This window comes from Bufo bufo, chromosome 6, assembly GCF_905171765.1.
Source record: "Bufo bufo chromosome 6, aBufBuf1.1, whole genome shotgun sequence".
NCBI lineage: Eukaryota > Metazoa > Chordata > Amphibia > Anura > Bufonidae > Bufo > Bufo bufo.
In genome coordinates, this window is record NC_053394.1 from 395,633,050 (window position 1) to 395,656,599 (window position 23,550).

At 46.4% G+C, this 23,550-nt stretch overlaps 1 protein-coding gene across 3 annotated transcripts in view; it reads left to right on the forward strand.

The window, feature by feature from the left end:
- LOC121003535 (gastrula zinc finger protein XlCGF26.1-like) overlaps positions 1-23,550 on the forward strand; it is a 1,829,815-nt gene that overhangs the window by 10,511 nt on the left and 1,795,754 nt on the right. The window lies entirely within an intron of this gene.

Consider the following 23,550-nt stretch of genomic DNA (forward strand, 5'->3'; position numbering starts at 1 on the left):
TAATCAGCTCGGCGCTCAGCCCTAAAACCATTCGCATGAATGCGCATTGTATTATCAGGAGCGCGGGTGACGCTGGACGCGCTGATGATGCGCGCGCGCTCCGGACGTGCCCTCCTCCTATCGTCCAAGTATGGGAAGATTAATAGTCCTTCTTGTCTGAGAGGAGATATCATCTCTACTACCTCTACCAGTTTTGTGAAGATCCTTGGTGCTGAGGAAATACCAAATGGAAGGGCGGAGAATTGTAAATTATGGATTATGCCCTTGTCGTCTTTTAGCACAAATCTGAGATATTTGTGAATTGATGTATGTGGATAGGAACATGGTAGTAGGCGTCTTTTAGATTGACAGATGTCATACAGGCTTCCTTCTTGATTAGGGGAGCGATGGACAAAATTTATTCCATTTTGAACGTTCTGTAAGTTGTTGATCTATTTAGATCCTTTAAGTTTGAATACAAGCCTTTTCCTTTCTCTATTTTAGGTACATCTTTGACTACTCCTAATCTTTTTAAATCCAGGACACCTTGCCATATTTTTTATAAAATGTTGGGACTGTGGGAAGTGGACAGAAATCTTCTTGGAGGGGTTGAGGAAAATTCTATTTTGTAACCGTTTCTCACAATGTCTAAAGCCCAGGGATTTAATGTTACAGATTCCCACTGGGTCCGAAAATTCCTCAACCTTCCTCCTACCCTGACGTCATTGCTTTTCGCTTTGCTTATTTTGGGCATAAAGGAGGAATTCCCTATCTTTGCCTCCCTTCTGATAACTCCAGTGCCCTGTTTTTCCTTTTCCCCTAAAGGATCTGGACAGTGAACTAAAGGGGCAAAAAGGTTTCCATTTACTCTCTTCCCAGAACCCTTTCTTTTTATCAGCCGTTTATTCTAAGATTTTATCTGATACGGGGCCAAATACACATTCACCTGAAAAGAGCACAATTTTGTCTTGGAGGTTCTGTCACCTCCCCAGGATTTCATCCATGGCGCTCGTCTGGCCAAGTTTGAGAGAGCCGCGACTTTGGCTGCAAATCTGACCGATTCTTCAGAAACGTCGGCCAGAAATGCAGTGGCGGACCTAAGAAGGGGAATGGAGTTTAAGATCTCTTCCCTAGGAGTTTTATTTTTTACGTGATTTTCTAAGTTATTGAGCCAGAAATACATGGCCCTAGCCACAGAAGTTGCCGCTATGTTTTTCTTTACCCCAAACATGGAGGCTTCCCAGCATTTTCTCAAAAGGGCATCTGCCTTTCGTTCCATGGGATCCCGTAACTGTGACGAATCTTCAAAAGGCAGGGACGTTTTCTTAACAACTTTTGCCACCTGTATTTCGATTTTTGGGGGTCTTATTAAAGATCTTAGTTTCAGTCGGATCAAAAAGCAATCGATTTCTGAACTCTTTGGAGACCCCCAACCTTATTTCTAGATCTGTCCATTCATCAAGGATCATATCCTTAATATTTTCGTTAATTGGAAATCCCCCAAACATCTCGTCCTGTACTGATCAGCGTTTTTGGATGTACTGCCTTACTGCCCTTAGTAGTTCCTCAATTTCTTCTGAGGAAAAGTAGTACTTTTTTTTGTCTTTAACAATTACCCCCTCTGACAATTGATCTTCCTCAATATCATGTCTGCTTCAGAGAAGGATGGAGCTGATACCTTAGGTTTTTTGGCAGGAGGCATAGGAGGAACTGGCGTAAGGGAGGCCAGGGAGGATTTAATTTCGTTCTGAATCATGGACTTAACTTTCATAAGGACACATGGTTGCTCTTCCTTTAAAAGATCACCAATGCAAGATTTTCAAAGTTTCTTTTTATAACTTTCTGTTTTTTGTTTTTTTTTGCACATGTGGCACACTTAGTATATTTTGGTTTAACTTTAGTTTGTTTCACTCTCTACAAAAGAAGAGCAACCAGGTATCAGAAGATAGAATACAAGAAAAAAAGAGGAAGACATATGCAGATTTTCCCCACAGGGGAACTCGCAGAAGGAGCTGCCGAAGGTAGGTCTGCACTTTTCATGTGGCTTTCAGGAGCTTACATGCTGCAGGAGACAATGTTGTCAGAATCACCTGCTCTTTTACTCTTTTATTGCCCTTTTTACAGTAGCTGTTAGCCATGGGGGGTTTAATTTTAGCCATTTATACTTGTTACCTAAAGGAATTAAAAAAATTGTGCAATTACTTAATGTGGATTTAAAGCTCTACCATTTATCCTCCGTATTATTATGTGGCAGGAGCTGCTCCCAGTCTATGCCCTGAAATGCTGCTCTCAACCCAGGGCAATTAGCTTTTTTAAAATTCAGTGTCTTTGCTCTGCCTGACAGTTTGCTTCTTATAGTTTATATGATTATACTGTAGTTACATACATTGTGGTCACTATTACCTAGTGTTTCTCGGACAGTAACATTTCCAACAAGCTCTGCATCATTAGAGATTACCAGATACAACAGAGCATTGCCCCTAGTGGGATCTTCTACAACCTGGCCCATAAAGTGGTCCTGCAGCAAGTTGAGTAATGTTCTCCCCTTTGCGGTTGAGGCAGAACCATGACCCCAGTCAATGTCTGGGAAGTTAAAATCTCACATTATGACCACTGTACCAGCCTGTGCAGCCCGCTCAATTTGGTTATACAGTTGAGATTCTATCTCCTCTGTGATGTCTATAGATTACACCAAGTATTATTTTTTCAGTGTTTATATCCCTTTGAACTTCCACCCATAAGGATTCCACATCCTCACCATCCGCACCCACAATTGCCTCTTTCACACTTGTCTTCAGATCACTCCTCACATACAGGCACATGCCACCTCCTTTTCTATTGACCCTCTCTTTCCTAAATAGTGTAAAACCCTCAATATTAACAGCCCAGTCATGCGAAGAATCCAACCATGTCTCAGCCACACCAACTACATCTATGTGTTCTACATCTATGTGTTCTTCTAGTACCATAGCCTCCAGCAGTGTTGCTGGCCCTGGGCTTTCATCCCTAATATCAGCCAAACAGGCATATTTACTAGGGCGTTACAGCTCAGAACTAGCCTCCCTGGCACTTTTCCCCAGGGTCGGCGTCATAACCCAGCAGCCCCGGGCAAGTGCCGGGGCCCAATGCTCCTGGGGGGGCCCACTGAGCTTCTATGAGCACTTCCATCAATGCACATGGAAGCTCTCACTGCTGTCATTTCACTTACGCAGTACCTCTTTGGTGGGCCCTCTGAGTCACATGAGGCTGGCTGCTGCAGAGACTCAGACACGAGGGAGGGAACTATTCGTGCTGCTGCTGGATGCTGCTTCATTCTATTTCATTGTTTTACTGTTTCATTAAGCAGTTTGCCTCCATGACACCTGCCCCCCCCCATATCCTGTCCTATCTCATCCTCATGGAGCCCCTGCTGTCTCCTTTCCTCCCTCATGTATCCAGAGCTCCTGTTCCACCCTCCTATCTCCTATTGCTGCCCTGCCCAGACCTCCTGCTACCATTTCTTGTATGAATCCCCCTCAGAGCCCCTTCCACCTACTTGCTGTGTCCACCCCTCCTGCCCATCCAGGGCCCCGGGCCCCTGTCTCACTCCTCTGCCTCTCATTATGGTGGCGTCTGAACCGCATTCACCATAAGGACCTTCTAACGTCACAAGGTCTGTGACTGTGCCCCCCACCCTGTACTGTGCCCCCACCCAGTACTGTGTCCCTTTATACCCTGCATTGTGCCCTCTTACCACACCCTGTGCAGTTTCCCTAGTCATTCCCTGTACTGTGCCCTCTTATACCCTTTTATCCGGTACTGTATAGTGGTTTTATCATTGTATGGCGGTGTTATCACTATATGACGGTGGTATCCAATAACTGCATTGCCATAACTGTATCCCTTTCCCTGCCCACACCACTTTTTTTAGACCTGGTATGAGCAGGAAAAGATGCAGATTGCGGTGCTAAGGACCTTTGCGCCACAATCTGTGTCAGAAATACGCCTAACATAGACGTATTTCTATATAATAAATGACCCCCTAATTGTATTATTATTCGGGTGTAGATTCGGCTTATATCTTTATATTATATATATTCTAGTGTATTATACTGTGCCCTGTATTTCCCAGTAGAAAATGATCCTTGGGAAACACAGTCCTCATCCCTGACCACCAGGACCAGGTAGCTCTCTGTCAGTACATGGCGGCCTCCCCTCTCCGCCACGCTGCTCCGCTGTGTACTGGGGCTTATTCTGACACTAGGGCAGGGTTCACATCCCATTTTTGCCATCCATTTAATGTATACCAAAAATGTATGCGTTAACAGATGCCTCAGACTGATGCCGTACAGTGGCCTCCGTTCACCATACAGTTCCATTGTAAAAAAAAAAAACATATACGTTAACGTATGCATTTTTTTACTGGACTCTGCAGGATACAAAAAGTAGAGTGCTGCACATTTGTATACATCAAACCGTTAGGAAAAACGTGATGTGAACCCACTGGGGGGAACCGTACAAAATTTGCTGTGGGGCCCAGTCAGTTCTAGCTACATCACTGCACATCTCCTTCTCTCCTCCAGGCCCGCCCCAGGGGTGAGGAGAGAAGGAGCGCAGGGAGCTGCGGTTAGTGAATGACAGAACCGCCGGGTCCCCTGTGCTCCAGCAATGATAGGTATGTGAGGGGGTCACTGGGGGGTCATTACACTGTGAGGGCCCCGTACACAGTATAATGACCCCCCAGTGCCCCGCATTTAGTATAATGATCCCCATTGACCCTCCATTTAGTATAATGACCACCAGAGCCCCCATTCAATATAATGACCCCCAGTGCCCCCTCCATACAGTATAACCACCAGTGTGGGGGCGACTGGGGGTCATTATTCTGAATGGAGGGCCACTGTGGGGTCATTATACTGTGAGGGCCCTTTACATAGTATAATGACCCCCAGTGTCCCCCATTTAGTATAATGATCCCCAATGACCCTCCATTCAGTATAATGACCCCCAGAGCCCCCTCCATACAGTATTCCCCCAGTGTGGGGGCTACTGGGGGTCATTATTCGGAATGGGGGGTGACTGGGGGTTATTATACAGTGGGGGGGGGATTTGGGGGGTCATTATACTGTGTGAAGGGCCACTAGTGGTCATTATACTGTATAGGGGCCACTGGGTGTCATTATACCGTTTGGAAGCCACAGAGGGACATGTAAATGTCAAAAAATGCCTTAAGGGTGCCCACTAGGATTTATCGCCCAAGGGCCCACATGAACCTGGAGCCGGCCCTACTTTTTCCTCTACCCCTTCTTCCTACATTAACCCAACTGCTGACCTGATAGTCCTGATCTTGCCCTCCTCCTCCCACCTCCATTTCACTGACCCCAGTCAGTGCCTGCACAGTGAGGTCTAAGCCTCTCTCCAGTTTTGCAATGCCCCGAATATGCAACATGATTGCATCTAGCGCTGATGGAGGCACTTGGGGGCTGATGGAGGCACATGGGGGCTTATGGAGGCACTTGGGGGGCTTATGGAGGCACTTGGGGGGCTTATGGAGGCACTTGGGGGGCTTATGGAGGCATATGGGGGCTGATGGAGGCACTTGGGGGCTGATGGAGGCATATGGGGGGGGGCTGATGGATGTAGCAGAGCTGAATATGCTGCTGTTCAGCCATAGTTCTAATGGGGAAAGGAATAGACTGATGTAGCAGAGCTGTATATGTGGCGGGTCAGCATCAATGCTGGTGGAAGAGATAAACAGATGTAGCAGAGCTGAATATGCGCTGTTCTGACTAGGGCTGCAGTAAACGATTATTTAAGTCATCGAGTATTCTATCGATTATTTTTTACGATTAATCGAGTAATCTAATAAGAAAAACCTTCTTAAAATAATGTATTACTTTATAAAAATGTCCCCCTTTCCCAGTGCCATCAGTTCAGCAGCCCCTCCATGCCATGTCCCCTAGTGCCCCCATGATGGCACTGCCATCAGCCCCTTCATCCAGATTGCCATGATGTCCCCCTTTCCCAGTGCCTCCATGCCATCCACCATGTCCCCCACTCCCCCAGATCAACCCTCCGAGTGCCTAATCACAGGTTCCCCCATTAACCCCCCCAATACTTTTATACATGGCAAATCATAGGTGCATCCATTAACCCCTCTAACACCAATAACGTTATACATGCCAAATCACAGGTGCCCCCCCCCCCCCCGCCAATAACTTTATACATGCCAAACCACAGCTGCCCACACATTTCCCCATGCCAAATCACAGGTGCCCCCGTTTTCCCCAGCCTATGCCAAATCACAGGTGCCCCCATTTCCCCATGCCAAATCACAGGTGCCACCATTTACCGCCCCGCCGCCTCTGCTAACTTTATACTTACCTTTCAGTGCAGAGTGCGCCGACACACGGAGTCCGCAGGAGACGCGTCTTCATCCCAGCACGCACTGGGGACCTGACGTCACACACAGCGGCAGCCAGCGTGCTGACGATGTGTGAACGCAAGGTCCTGCAGCGCAGTGCTGACGGGAGGCCATGGAGCGGTGAGTGAGAAGCTTAATTTCACTCACGCTCTGTGGTCATGTGATTTAAACGAATCCTCGATGCAGAAAAACTGCATCGAGGATTTTTTTGCCTCGATTACATCGATTAAATCGATGAATCGTTTCAGCCCTAGTTCTGACACAGTGCTGGTTGAAGAGATAAACAGACAGATGTAGCAGAGCTGTATATGAAGCTTTTCAGACACAGTGCTAGTGGGGGAGTAGAATAAAGATGTAGCAGGGCTGTATAGAAAGCCATTCAGCCAAAGTGATGTTAGGGGACTGGAGTAGCCACATGTAGTTGAGCTGTATATGCATCTATACAGATACATAGTGTAAGGTTTATACACAACTGGAGTACAGCTGTAATGGAAACAAATCTGCATCAGTGCTGGTGGGTGGGAGTTGGTCAAGCTTTTGAGCTAATGTATAATATGTAATTATAGTTTTTGATGCACAGAATGGGTTTGTAAAAGATCAGACAGAGATGTTGTGTGTAAAACTGCAGAACAGCCACGTGTTACTGTACAGTGAGCTCACTTCACATGGCTCTCTGATGATTCCCCAGCAGGGGGAGGGGCCTCACAGACACTGCAGGCTGCCAGACTGATGACTCATACTCTTCACATGAAGGAGCACGCAAGGACTGAGTTCTCAGTGTGATGTCATAAGGAGGTGTGGCCGGCCTTCACTCAAACTGCCTAAGCCCGCCCAGCTTTAGAAGCCTCAAACCAGGAAGTGAATTCTGCTGTAACTGCAGCTCAGGCTGATTTAACAAGATGGGAATACCCCTTTAAAGGGATTCTGTCACCTTGTTTTCAGTTATAGAGATGCGGACATGCACGGCTAGATCGCCGCTAGCATGTCCGCAATATACCTGTCCTATAGGGCTGTGTCCTTTTATTGTGTTTAAAAAATTATTTTAGAGATATGTAAATGAGCCTAGTAAGGTGCCCAAGGGACTGTACGAACCTTCCTGGTGCATGCGCAGTTCCTTCACTGAGTCCGATGCCAGCATAGGGAAGGAACAGTATACCGGCACTGGGCATGAGCGAGCTCGCGCATCGCGAGATTACGGCAATCTAACTGTGACGAAAGGAGGACATTTGGAGGACATAGGCGGTGCTGGGCTCCTTCACAGGGGGGCGTGGCTGGGCTCCAAGAAGGTTCGTACAGCCTTCTCACAAGGCTCATTTACATATCTCTAAAATCATTTTTTAAACAAAATAAAAACACACAGCCCTATAGGACCGGTATATTGCGGACATGCTAGCGGCAATCTATAACCGAAAATGAGGTGACAGAATCCCTTTAAACTCCAGTTCTTTAAACTTCACTTATTCACAAGCCCAGGGCGTGGCCTAACCTGCATGGCATGAGGAAGCAAAGTCTCAGTGCTCCTCCAGAATCCTGATAAAAACCCTTAAAACACCTGGCAAAACAGGGGTTATTCAAGATCCCACAGGTTACATCAAGACCCTCAAGCTTTGGGGTCATACCGCACTGACCGGATTGCTGTGGCTTAAGTGCCATCCTGAGAGCGCTGACGGCGCAGGGGTGAGAGCGGGAAGGTGTCGGGTGAAGAGTCTGTGGAGCGGCGCTGTGTCGGGTGCTGGCGAAGCAGAGGAAGCACTCTGCAAGGACGGCACCACATCAGGAGTTATCAGCTTGAGGTGAGCTGCTAGTGCCGGGAGGACGCCCGCGACCAGTGGCGGGAGCGGAGACGGAGCCGCGATCGTGAGCGCCATCTTGGTGTGCCGGAGCTCTCCTATCAGACCGGATGGTCAGAGCGGAGCAGTGGGGCAGTGTGGGTGAGTGCCTCTCCCAGGATAGCACTCCCAGTGCAATGCCTTATGTGACTCTCCTAATAGAAGGTCGTCTGCATAGACGCTGTAGTGGCTGCTGGAGGACCCCCTGGGCACATACAGTGCTTCCATAGGGTGGGACTGATATACCTACCCCCCTGCATAGTGGGGGAAAAACAATAGCAGTCTGATTGACTCATCCTAAAGTCACGCTGGACTCAGTGAAGTAATTACCTGATAGTCTGCAGGAGTGCCTTACTTAAAGGGACTCTGTCACCACTTTCTAACCCCCCCTTTTAAAAGTATTGTTCTCTCCATTGCGCCCTTGTGATTACAAAGGTGTTGTTATAACATAAATTCGCCGTCTCGTTTTGATAAAAATACCTTTTATCTAACCTGTCAATCTTGTGGATAAGGTGCCCAGGGCGTTTCTGAAGCTGCCGCCCGCCGCTGCCGTTGGTGCCCAGCTCCTCCCCTGATCCTTTCAGCGCCGCCTGAATGTAAAGAAATCCGCCTCCGGCTCCGGCTCTCGCTCAGTGCCCCCTCCTCCTTTTCAAAGATCCCGCGCGTGCGCACAGGCCTGTGCCTGATGCGCCCGTGCGGACATTTAGAATCAGCCTCATTGAGCGAAGTGCGCATGCGCGCACTTCGCTCAACCTCCTCATAAGACGAGCACAGGCCTGTGCGCACGCGCGGGATCTTTGAAAAGGAGGAGGGGGCACTGAGCGAGAGCCGGAGGCGGATTTCTTTACATTCAGGCGGCGCTGAAAGGATCAGGGGAGGAGCTGGGCACCAACGGCGGCGGCGGGCGGCAGCTTCAGAGCTTCAGAAACGCCCTGGGCACCTTATCCACAAGATTGACAGGTTAGATAAAAGGTATTTTTATCAAAACGAGACGGCGAATTTATGTTATAACAACACCTTTGTAATCACAAGGGCGCCATGGAGAGAACAATACTTTTAAAAGGGGGGGTTAGAAAGTGGTGACAGAGTCCCTTTAACCTGACCAGTCAAGTATCTGTGGACTGTTTCTATGGGCCGCAAAACCTTCTGTGGCTCTATCTTCTGTTAAACTATACATGGATGCCATGAGTCAGACAGAGCAAGAAAGTGAGGGGTCTCATGTCCCTGTGCCTTCTGCTGAAGCATCTCAAATTATGAAAGCTATTGCGGCTTGTCAAGCTGCTCTTACATCAAAAATAGATCATCTCCAGTCGGATCTTAGCTGTCTACGGCACGATTTTGACAAAATACGGGAGCGAACGTCTGCAGTGGAGCAAAGAGTAAGTAACGTGGAAGATGCGTCCAAAATGGTGGAAAATGACACCAGGCAATTATTGCAGCAGGTTCAGATGCTACAAGCCAGAGCGGAAGATGCTGAAAATCGTAGCAGACGTAACAATATCCGTATTCTGGGCCTACTGGAGCGAGTGGAGGGTTCTACTCCAGAAACGTTTGCGGAACAGCTCATAAAAGAGGTATTGCATCCTACCACTCTCTCCAATTGCTTTGTTGTAGAGAGGGCACATCGGGTCCCGACTAGGCCTCTACCACCGGGATCTCCTGCAAGGCCCTTCATTATGAGAATCCTGAACTACAGAGATAGAGACGCTATTTTGTTGGCCGCCAGACAGAAGGGTAATATAACCTATGAAAATGTCCGCTTGTCATTCTACCCGGACTTTACTGCGGAGGTTCAAAAGAAAAGGAAGCAATTTACTGAGGTCCGTATTTTTTTAATACTCCTGAAGAAGCGACAGATTGGATCGACAGGAATTTGAATCCCAGGCCTCATCGCTGACTGACTGAACCCTGGTGGTGACATTTTGAAAAGTTTATAATTGATTTAATGTCAGGGGGGGGTGGGAGTGTTAGATTCCACCGCACTACTTTTATTCCTGTTATTATTCCTAATCTTGGGTGTTGTCTAGTGATAGGATTTTAACTAGGGCTGCACGATATAGGAATTTTGTGCGATTGCGATTAGGGCCCTAAAAATTGCGATAACGATGTGCGATGCAATATTTTAAGGGAATTGTGCTAGAGGTCTATTTGCTTGGATTTTCCCATATGAGCCGCTGACGCGGCTGGGTATGACATAGTTATGGGGGATCTGTGGAGGACGCTGTGTTGTGGGGGATCTGTGGAGGACGCTGTGTTGTGGGGGATCTGTGGATGACGCTGTGTTGTGGGGGATCTGTGGATGACGCTGTTATGTGGGGGATCTGTGGATGACGCTGTTATGTGGGGGATCTGTGGAGGACGCTGTTATGTAGGGGATCTGTGGAGGACGCTGTTATGTGGGGGATCTGTGGAGGACGCTGTTATGTGGGGGATCTGTGGAGGACAGTGTTATGGGGGATCTGTGGAGGACACTTATGGGGACCTGTGGATGGCACTGTTATGGGGTGGATCTGTGGAGGACGCTGTTATAGGGGATCTGTGCTATGACACAGGGCCATGAGGGGGGGGCAGCATAAGACATATAGCATCTTATGCTGGTTCCCCTCATGGCCCTATGTGTCCCCTCATGTGTCCTAAACTGCGCACATAACTGTTAAGTATTTTACTAGTGTGTGAAACCATCTCTCTCCTATTGATAACATGGCCGCCTCTGTACTCACTGTCACTATGATTGCACTGCAGCGAGCGGCAGCGAGCTGGCCGGCCGGCGCGTGACTAACGTCACTTAGTAACGCTCCTCCCACTTCAGGAAGCAAGAGCGTTACTAAGTGACGTCAGTCACGCGCCGGCCCGCTCGCTCCCGTTCGCTGTAGTGCATTCATAGTGACAGTGAGTACAGAGGCTGGACCTGTTATCAATAGGAGAGAGATTGTTTCACACACTAGTAAAATACTTAACACACAAAGCCAGTTATGTGCGCGGGGCCCCTTCATATATAATCGCGGCATTTTCGGGTCGGCCAAATCGCCATATCGCATTTGCCGATTTATCGTGCAGCCCTAATTTTAACCCTATCTACGTATGCTGGGTGGCAATACCCTGAACAGGCACCCACTGTAATTCGAGGAAGTGTTTACTTGCTTTTCATCACTAAAATACCTATAGGGTATACATGTTCTAAAGTGTTAGGGTAGGGCGATCATACCCGAAAGTTTGCTAGTTAAGGGATATAGGCTCAACCATGTTAGGGCGGTTTGGGCAGGGTGAGTTGGGAAGGCTTGAGCGGGGTGGGTTGGTGAGGGTGTCCGTTTTGAAATTATCTATGAGAGGGTGTGTATGTGTGTGTGATTGTTCCTTCATCGGTCTGAGGCATAGGATGTTTTTTTTTCTGGTGGGTAAAATGGCGTTAATTAAACTACTTTCCTGGAACATTAGGGGTCTTAACAATAAGATCAAGAGTTCTTTAGTGTTTAATTATCTAAAGAAGTATAATCCAGATATTGTGTTACTACAGGAAACACACCTTCAAGGAAGACTAGTACTCGCTTTGCGGCGTCCCTGGGTAGGCCCCACATATCATGCAGTGTACTCAAACCACGCTAGAGGGGTTTCAATTTTAATTTCTAAGAGTCTCCCGTTTCAGATAATCTCTGTACAATTAGATCCTCAGGGCAGATATGTGATTCTATATGCTAGTATCAGAGGGTTGCAATATTTAATTGTGGGACTTTATATCCCACCGCCATTCCGCAGAGAAGTCCTAGACCTGATTATAGCTAAGATAGCAATGTTTCCAGTGATGCCCTGCATTATTATGGGTGACTACAATGCCACTTAAGGTCCAATACGAGACAGATTGAATCCCCAGGCCTCTCACAACAATGCGCTTTCATGTTGGGCTGATACCTATAGTCTGATAGAGACGTGGCGTTATTTACATCCCACAGATACACAATTCTCGTGCTACTCGGCTTCCACTGGCTCATTATCCCGTATAGACTTGGCCTTTGTCAGTAAAGATCTGTCTCCCTATATCAGGTCTAGTTATTATCTGCCGAGAGGCGTTTCGGATCATGCCCCCCTCCTTCTGATTTTGTCCCAACCGTTGGCTTCAGCGGATAAACAATGGCGCTTGAATCCCATGTGGCTGGAAGTCTTACCGGTGGTGAGTGAGTGTCTAGATGTCATTGGAAACTATTGGATGGAAAATGAAGGATCTGTTGATCCCCTAGTGGAATGGGATGCCTTTAAGTCGGTGGTGAGGGTAGCATTAATTTCTGCAATAGCAACTCACAGAAAGGAATTGAATATCAAGCGAACGAAATTGGAGAGAGATAGCGAGAGGATGTACATACTAGATCCTTGTAGTGCGAACCAGAATTTGTGGCTAGATGCACAACGTAGGTTTAATCTGCATTTAACTGAGTATACTCAAAAGAAACTCTTGAATCAGAGACAAAAAAAATTTCAGATGGCGATAAATGTGGTAGAGCTTTGGCATATCTGGCTAAATCTGAGACCCAGCAAACGATAGTGGCGGGAGTATTGAATGACCAGGGAGTGTTATTGAGGGAGCCTAAAGATGTCAGCCGTCAGTTTGCCTCCTATTATACGAACCTGTATGCCCCCAAAACCACGAACCCCCCGGGAGAGAGTGCCAAATTTCTTGCAGGTATTAACAGCCCCTCACTGGATAGGGAGGCCCTGGCGGCGGACATATCAGATTCTGAGATTGAAACAGCCATTAACTCTTTAGCAACCAAAAAGACCCCGGGTCCTGATGGATTTCCAGCTGAATGGTATAAGCGTTTTTCAAAAGACCTTGTTACTAGAATGGGGAAGTTGTTGAGATATGCGCTGGAACAAGGTTTACTGCCTCCTTCTTTTTCGGAGTTAACAATAGTAGTAATACATAAACAGGGGGACGCCTTCTGATCAATGTAGCTCTTATCGGCCTATCTCACTTCTGAATCTCAACGTCAAAATCTTTGCAAAGATACTGGCATTGAGATTAGGGATCGACCGATATTGATTTTTTAGGGCCGATACCGATAATTTGTGAACTTTCAGGCCGATAGCCGATAATTTATACCGATATTCAGTGAATTTTCTTATTTTTAATTTTTTTTAAATACTACACAAATCTGCTGAAAAAAAACACCAAAATATTAAAGTATAAATGAAAAAGAAAGATTTACAAAAAAAAATTAAAAATACACATTAACAATAAACATTGTTAATGTGTATTTTTAATTTTTTTTTGTAAATCTTTCTTTTTCATTTATACTTTAATATTTTGGTGTTTTTTTTTTTTACTAACTTTTAACCCCCTTAGGGACTAGAACCCTTGTCCTATTCACCCTGATAGATTTCTATCAGGGTGAATAGGATCTCGCACTGTCCCTGCTGCTCTGTGCTTTGTGCACACAGCAGCATGGAGCTAACCATGGTAGCCAGGGCTTCAATAGCGTCCTGGCTGCCATGGTAACCGATCGGAGCCCCAGGCTTACACTGCTGGGGCTCCGATCGGAGGAGGAGGGGAGAGGGGACCCTGTGGCCACTGCCACCAATGATTAATGGTGGGGGGGCGCACTGCGCCACCAATGTTTTTGGAGTGGGGGCGCACTGCGCTGCGCCACCAATGATTAATACTGGGGGCCTTGGGGGGTGCACTGCGCCACCAATGAATAATATTGGGGGGCTTGGGGGGCACACTGCGCCACCAATGAAGATAAATCTCTCATTTATTCATATACAGGAGGCGGGAGCTGGCTGCAGAATCACATAGCCGGCTCCCGACCTCTATGAGCGGTATCTGCGATCCGCGGCACCTGAGGGGTTAACTATTGCGGATCGCAGCTACCGCTCATAGATGTCGGGAGCCGGCTATGTGATTCTGCAGCCAGCTTCCGCCTCCTGTTCAATTTGAATGAATAAGTTAACATCATTGGTGGCGCAGTGGCCACAGCCCCTCCCCTCCTCTTCCCATCTGTCTCTTCATTAGCGGCAGCGGCAGCAGCACAGGGGGAGAGAGACACTGCTTCCTTCTCCCCTGTGCTGCTGAGGGAACACTGAGATCGCTGTGAGCAGCTCGATCTGTGTTCCCCATACGTTATCAGAATATCGGCAAAATAGATGCCGATACCGATAACTGTCAAAATCCTGAATATCGGCCGATAATATCGGTAAAACCGATAATCGGTCGATCCCTAATTGAGATTGAGGGAGGTAATTCTTTCCTTAGTGGGGGTAGATCAGTCGGGTTTCATGCCTGGGAAGACTACCGATATTAATCTCAGACGTTTGTTCACTAATCTTCAGGTTAAACATGATAATCGAGGTATGAGGGTCCTTGCTTCCTTGGATAATGAAAAAGCTTTTGATTCAGTAGAGTGGGACTTTATGTGGGCAGTGTTAGAGCGTATGGGGTTCCCTGCGAAATTTCTGTGCTGGCTACTGGTGCTTTATAGATCCCCTTCAGCAAGAGTCAGAGTGAATAGGTATACATCAGATCCCTTCTCCTTAGATAGAGGCACAAGACAAGGCTGCCCTCTCTCCCCCTTGTTATTCGCATTAATAATGGAGCCTCTGTCGATACTCATTTCCTCTGACTCAAACATAGAAGGTTGGGAAATAGCAGGAATTACGGAGAAACTCTCGCTATATGCTGATGACATGTTGGTATACCTAGCTGATCCAGGGAAGTCCTTAGATACCCTTTTACAGGTTGTGGACCATTTTGGTAGCTTCTCGGGGCTTCGTGTGAACTGGGCCAAGTCAAGTCTCTGCCCAATTGATGGATTTAATCCATCTCACATCTCATTGAATACTAGGCTTCAGATTGTTGAGCAATTTACATATTTGGGGATTATTATTCGCTAAGAGGTAGCGAAGTTTTATGACCTAAATGTTGTTCCCACAGTGCAGTATTTTACTAAAAAATTAGACGCTTGGGAGAACCAACCTTTGAGGCGTATCGATATTATAAAAATGATTCTTCTCCCAAAGTTGCTATACCTATATAGGGCTGCCCCGATACTACTCTCCAAGAAACATTTCACTACAGTGGATAAAGCGATCACTCCCTTTCTATGGAACAAATCCTCTCCCAGAATAGCGAGGTGCACCCTTCAGGCAACCTACCTACAGGGAGGCCTTTCTTTGCCAAATATGTACATGTACTATGTGGCTGTGTAGCTGAGTTAAGTGGCCTGGTGGGTAAAGGCTGACTCGGGCAATCCGGCATTAGTGCTAGAGGCAGCATTGATGGGGTCCTATGAAGCGCTTACGAATTTGGAATACAGGAGTGGGGCTGGCTCTGCAGAACACTATACCCAATCTATGGCTGCGACAGTGAAGATCTGGGTCAAATGGAGTCAGATGAGTAACTCTGGAGAATATTCCTACTTGGTCGCCATATTTGCCATTGTGGAAAAATAGAGGCTCACCGGAATTGTTCTCATTAGTAGAATTCGAATTTTGGCCCCAAAAGGGAGTGCGTTATCTCACCCAATTATATGATAGGGGTTTGTTCAGATCTTTTAGCAGTCTGAAGCAAGATTTTAATCTACCCCAACATAGTTTGTTCAGATACTTTCAGCTTAGGCATGCCTGTCATGCGCAGTTTGGTAGAGAACCTCTAAAGCTGGAGTGTGGCCCGGTAGAAGCAGTGGTTAGGAGGGTTCCTTTGGTCAAACCAGTGGAAAATGTAAAACACAAGCGGAACACTTAACTTCTGAGGATGATGGATGAAAAGGACTTAAACAAGAACCACACTCCAGCTCTTCCAAAACCAAATGAAGCTATCCAGAGCAAGGAGTGATGGGTGAAGTCAGACTAAATAGGGATAAGTAAAGGTCACATGATCCACACCTGAACAGGAGGTGTGGACATACCAGCAACACACAGACAAGGTGAAACAAAAAGAGGCTGTCAGATCACTAATGTGCAGATAATGTTTCAGACCTTCTAACACCTGTCATAGGTGTGACACACGACTATCATCGTTGCTACTTGCCCACCTACCACAGGAAGCAGTAGATCTCTGATCCTCGCCTGTCTGTCAGACATACTGTACCGTAACATTAACTGCAAGGGTAAAAGAGCAATAGTATCAGGCCACAATTTCACACTAACTCGAATCAAGCTTAAAAGAATTTGAACACCTTTTAAATGTGTAGAATCAAAGCAGGTTTGGGTCAAAAACACAGAACAGGTGCAGATCTTTCCACTACACCTTATCTCTGAGTAGGCTTCACTACTGGTTTTGGCTCACAAAAAAATGATAGTAATAACTGATCCAATAACTGAAGTGTGAACTGACCCTAAAGTGTGTAGTATCAGGCTGCTATTTCACACCAACTCCAGAACTACTGATTAAGGCATCCAAATTAAGGGTAAAAGAATTTGACCACCCTAAAAGTGTGTAGAGAAGTGTTCTGCTTTGGTGAATGGTGGCCTCGGCAGCAAACCCTTTTCGGGTTATCTGGGGCCTTTATGGTGTGATCACCTGTAGTGTCTTCATTTTTTTGTTCTTAAGCCCGAGGATTGAGCTTTCTTCACCCATGCAGCATGCCAGACCGCAAGTACTTATATATAAACTAAATACACCCCAAAACGGTTTGTGTCAGAACGCAATATCACCCCAGAATCAAGGAGAAATGGATTTACTTATATATTAACTCAATACACCCCAAAACTGGTTGTATCAGACAGCACTTTCATCCCAATAACAACAGATGCTAGGATTTTGTCACGATGTACAGGGATGGGAGGAACACCAGCAAGACAACAGAAGGAAAAGGACCAGGAACTAGGACTCAAGGTGTTGGAAAAGGGAAACGGTCACCACCTGAGGAAACCTTAAACCTAGGTTAATTACTGCCTGAAGAACGTATTTAAAAGAAAATAATAAATCGTTTATTAATTTCAGGTTAAAACGGGAAAATCTGTATATCACTTTGCGTGACTATCAGGCTCCAGACCCAGGTGATGTGGTATAGGAATTGATTATATCCACCACCCAACCAGAAGTCTGGACTAAATCCCTGTACCAGCTAGCACATTGGTGCCAATAATTACTGGAGAGGGAGTCAGGACACGGTTTTTGTATTTAAACCAGGCCCAGGTGTATGGTTGGAGCAGTCCTATCTAGCATGAGTTATAGAGCAGCTATGAGTGAAAAATGAGCTGGGTGCCGAAGCAGACCAGCATAGAGCATCCACACAGTGTAGTATGAATTGTGGACGCTCACTCAGCCGCCTATAACAACCTCACCAATCGTGCAGTTAAGCACTGGGTCTAGATATCAGACCGCATTCACACCAGCAAGTCAGCAAGTAATGCTGCTTGGCATTGGATCAACACCCTGCCTGAGAAGCCGTGTCCTAATTCAAGATCAACGGCTCAACGCGTTTCAATGTGGGACATTAAGCCACATATCATCAGGAGCGATAATCTCCAAATAGAGGTAGCCTGTAGGGCAAAAGTACATAGCCTCACACTGTTGCGTGTTAAGGCTCCGGCGCTGTAATTTGTCCCAGTGTGACCTCTCTTCATCACAAATAGAGGTCCTCAAAAAGGGCTTATCTTTTGTACCCCTTCAAAAGTTCAATCTGTTTTACTGGATCAAAGATCTACAACTATATGTGCGCAAATTAAAGTGGAAGAAATTCTTTTCTATGCATAACAAACGACAGTGTCATGAGCTGGGCATAGATGTTGAGGACCTTCAGGATCTGAACCTCTTGGTGGGTCTTTCTGAGGAGGGGGATAGAAATATAGGTGATGGTCCATATACGGATCTAAAGAACCCATCTAAAATATTCCCACCCCTTAATGATAATACTCCAATAGATACTTTCTTAAATGTGGTAACCCGTGACCTCCATAAATTGGATGGCTTTTCCATGGGACATGACAACTTGAACTTTGAGGAAAGGGCCGCCTTAGAACAACTGGAGAGGAATACAAATATTGTCATTAAGCCCTCAGATAAGGGCGGCAATATTGTCGTCCTGGACCAGGATAAATACCGTATCATGTGTCTCAGACTCCTGGAGGATAAAAAGACCTACAACATCTTGGGCTCTGACCCTACATCTACATTCAGGGCCCAGCTCGTGACAATTTTAAGTGATGCAATGGAGGAGAGACTTATTAGTAAGGCAGAGTATGAATATTTATTACCTAAATTCCCTGTCCTTGCTACATTTTATAGTCTGCCCAAGCTACACAAGCAGGGCCCTCTCCTGAAAGGCAGACCCATTGTCTCGGGCATAGGCAGCCTCACTGCAAATATTAGCACGTATGTAGACATCATCTTGCGTCCATTTGTAGTGAGCCTGCCTTCTTATGCCCGTGACACAATGGATGTGCTACAGCGGCTGGATGGCATTTATTGCGATGAGGGTGTCTGGCTGGCGAGCTTGGACGTGGAGGCCCTATACACCTCTATACCCCATGATTTGGGGTGTGAGGCTGTGGGGACGTTTCTCCTTCAAAGGGGTGATCATTGTCGTCGCCATAATGCCTTCATCATGCAACTCTTGAACTTTATTCTGACACGTAATATCTTTCTCTTTGATCAACGTATGTACCACCAGCTCAGGGGGGTTGCGATGGGTAGTCCCTGTGCCCCAACATTCGCAAACCTCTTCCTGGGCTGGTGGGAGAGAGAAATGGTATTTACGGACACGATGGAACAATACACATCCTGTATTCAGTTATGGATTAGATATCTGGATGATGTACTGATATTGTGGAATGGTACCAAAACTGTATTTCTGGAATTTGTAGAGACCCTTAATACCAATACGGTCGGCCTCTTTTTTACATCTGAAATGCAAGAGAGCCAGATAACGTTTCTTGACCTGACCATTTCGATAGGTAGGGACAGGAGAATTAACACCAAACTCTTCAGAAAACAAACTTCCACGAACAGTCTCCTACATTGGGAGAGCGGACACCCCCTGGCCTTGAGAAGTGGTATCCCGAAGGGACAGTATCTCAGGGCCAGGAGGAATTGTTCTGAACTTGGAGAATTCAAGGCCGCAGCATCAGATCTAAAATGCAGGTTCAAAAATAGAGGATACCCAGCACATACTTTGAAGAAGGCATATCATCATGCTATGAGTGCGAATCGGGGCGAATTATTGGTCCCTAAAGTTAGGACTAACACCGACTCTACCCCACGTATCCTAGGAAATTTTGACAAGGCCCATCGTCAAGTCCGTGAAATCCTGGAGAACCATTGGTCCATCCTCCAGTCGGATCCAGACATTGGATCATCTATACCTGACCGTCCATCGGTTACATATAGACGTGGTTCCAATCTACATGATCGATTGGTACACAGTCTATATACTCGCCCTATGCCTGAAACTTGGTTGAAAAACACAGCAAAAGGCAACTTCCCCTGTGGGTCTTGCATTATCTGTAAGTACATCAATAAGGGAGCTTTCTTCACCAGTTTTTCCACTGGAGAAAAATATAATATCCGGTCCTTTATTAGATGTACCTCGGTGGGTTTGGTCTATTTGATTACTTGTAAATGTGGCCTACAGTACGTTGGCAAGACCAAACGCGAGCTCAGGAGGAGATTTGGCGAACATCTATCAGATATCCGCAACTTACGGGATACTACGGTTTCTCGTCATGTGCGTGAGAAGCATGATGGTAACCCAGATGAATTGCGGGTCCAAGGGATCGCATTACAAAATAGATCCACACGCGGTGGAGACGTGGATACACCACTACTCCGCAAAGAAGCTATGTGGATCTTCAAGCTACAAACCATCCAGCCTAAAGGTCTAAATGAGGCGATCTCAAACGCTTGCTTCATTTAGACCAGATAGAGTCCATATCTATGGATGTGTGCATGGATTTTGTTGTCCATGCATATATTGAATATACATTGACATTCTCCTTTGCTCGTCTTCCCTTTATCCCATCTTGATTATTTTGTTTTGTTTGGTATAGCTACAATGTATAGGGATTTTGATTGACCGGTAATAATATGGAGATATGCGGTCTAATTTGCTGTTGTGTTTCTTCCCCACATATAGTTTTATGATTGATACTGTGTGCACATAATACTACTCTGTTACCTGCTGGGATTGCCGACTATACTGACACCGGAGCCAGGCGTTTATGTGACATGATGCGAGCCGCAATTTTCGATTCCCCCCATACATGAGCGCTTGCTTGCGCTGGCAGGGAGGCGTGTGCTATGACGTGGGCTCTGGGCGGAGCAGGAGGCGTGTGTTGGATGACGCGCCTGCCGACTATTCGCGCAGGACCAGCGCACACCCCCTCTCATAGGCGGAGCTTACCTGATATCATCCCGGCGTTCGAGCGGCCGCGTATGGCCACTACAGCGCCGGAGCCTTAACACGCAACAGTGTGAGGCTATGTACTTTTGCCCTACAGGCTACCTCTATTTGGAGATTATCGCTCCTGATGATATGTGGCTTAATGTCCCACATTGAAACGCGTTGAGCCGTTGATCTTGAATTAGGACACGGCTTCTCAGGCAGGGTGTTGATCCAATGCCAAGCAGCATTACTTGCTGACTTGCTGGTGTGAATGCGGTCTGATATCTAGACCCAGTGCTTAACTGCACGATTGGTGAGGTTGTTATAGGCGGCTGAGTGAGCGTCCACAATTCATACTACACTGTGTGGATGCTCTATGCTGGTCTGCTTCGGCACCCAGCTCATTTTTCACTCATAGCTGCTCTATAACTCATGCTAGATAGGACTGCTCCAACCATACACCTGGGCCTGGTTTAAATACAAAAACCGTGTCCTGACTCCCTCTCCAGTAATTATTGGCACCAATGTGCTAGCTGGTACAGGGATTTAGTCCAGACTTCTGGTTGGGTGGTGGATATAATCAATTCCTATACCACATCACCTGGGTCTGGAGCCTGATAGTCACGCAAAGTGATATACAGATTTTCCTGTTTTAACCTGAAATTAATAAACGATTTATTATTTTCTTTTAAATACGTTCTTCAGGCAGTAATTAACATATATTCAGTGAACGTACACATTAGCATTTATTCGTGTGAGATAGAAACCTTAAACCTAGCCCTAAATCCTGTCAGTATGAATAGACCCTGAAGGTGGGAATACTCATACATTGTAAACCTAGGCCCTGGTAACCCTGAAAATCCCTAGGAGTAGTTACAGGGTCAGAGACTACTGGTTCCTTCCCAGATGAATGAACCAACGTCACCCTAGTAAACGAGGCCTAGTAAACAATAAGCAAATGGGAAGAACAAAATACAAGGAGAAGTACACTTATCTTCAATAGAAAATGGATGAGCAGGAACTCAGATGAGGACAACACACCAGCTGTGAGGTGTGAGTCCAGACTAAATAGAGGAGCAGTAATGACCACCAGCTACACCTGAGTCAAAAGGTGTGGTCATTACCAACAACAACACGTGAAAACAAAGAGGCTGTCAGATAACCTCACATGCAGCCAATCTCTCAAATCTTCTAACCTCTGCCACGGGAGGGACCGTGACAGTACCCCCCCTTCTAAGGGTTACCTCCAGACACGCAGGACTGACTTTATCCGGATGAGCCCTGTGAAAGGCTTTCCTAAGGCGACTAGCATTAATGTCAGCCGCTGGAACCCACATTCTCTACTCTGGACCGTACCCCTTCCAGTGAACAAAGTACTGAGGGGATCTACAGAGAATTCGTGAGTCCACAATCCTGGCGATCTGAAATTCAAGATTGCCGTCCACCATGACAGGAGCGGGAGGCAAGGAGGACGGTACTGCAGGTTCGACATATTTCATCAGTAATGATTTGTGGAAAACATTATGAACCTTTAAAGCCTGCGGGAGTTCAAGACGAAAGGCTACCGGGTTAATAATGGCAGAGATCTTATATGGACCAATAAACCTTAGACCCAACTTCCAACTTAATGTTTCTTGTGGGCAGTCACACAGAATCACCCACTCTCAGGTCCGGACCACTCATACGTCTCTTGTCAGCCATACGTTTATATTTGTTGGCCATTTTCTTTTAATTATTTAGAATTTTCCACCAAATAGATGACAAAGAAGAGGAAAATCTTTCCTCTTCAGGTATACCAGAAGTCTCAGTACCAGAAAATGTGCCAAACTGCGGATGGAACCCATATGCCCCCCAAAAAACGGCAACTTATCAGTGGACTCCTGCCTACGGTTATTTATGGCAAACTCGGCCAAAGACATAAATGAAGACCGCTCCTCCTGATTCTCTGAAACAAAACATCTCAAATAAGTCTCCAGATTCTGGTTAGTACGCTCAGTCTGTCTGTCCGACTGAGGATGAAAGGCCGAAGAGAAGGACAATTGCACCCCCAGGCGAGTACAGAACGCCTTCCAGAATCTGGAAACAAACTGAGTCCTCCTATTAGATACCACATCAAAGGGAATACCATGTAGCTTCTCGATGTTATCGGCAAACACTTGTGCGAGAGTTTTAGCATTAGGTAGACCTGATACCGCTATAAAGTGCGACATCTTGCTGAAGCGATCAATAACTACCAGAATGACAGTTTTTCCTGAGGAATTCGGCAAATCTGTGATAAAGTCCATGGATAAATGAGTCCAAGGTCAGGACGGGATGGACAATGGAAGTAGAGATCCTGAAGACTGAGTATGTGTCACTTTAGAACGTGCACAAGTACCACAAGCCGACACATAGCTCTCAACACATTTACGCAACCACGGCTACCAGAATCTACGAGAAATTTAGATCGACCATGGATCTGCTCCCAGGGTGTCCTGTGAGAACTGTACAGTGATGTTCCTCGAACACCTTGTGTCGCAATTCAGAAGGAACAAACAACTTCCCCGGAGAACAGGAATCCGGTGCATCTCCCTGGGTCTCCAACACCTCTGCCTCAAGGTCGGGATAGAGGGCAGATATTACCACCTCTTCAGCTAATATCGGATCAAGATCTTCCGAATCACCACCCCAGGAAAGCTACGCAACAAAGCATCCGCCATGACGTTCTTAACCCAGGCCGATAGGTGACAACGAAATTAAATCTGGTAAAAAACAACGACCATCTGGCCTGCGTTGGGTTCAGACGTTTAGCCGACTCCAACGCCAGATTTTGTGATCAGTAATTACCGTAATAGGATGAATTGCTCCTTCCAACGAATGAAGCCATTCCTCAAAAGCCAACTTAATGGCCAGCAACTCTCTATTACTTACGTCATCATTTGTTTCAGCAGTGGAGAGCTTCTTAGAGAAGAAAGCACATGGGCGCCATTTACTAGGTGAAGGACCCTGCCACAAGACTGCTCCTACCCCTACCTCGGATGTGTCA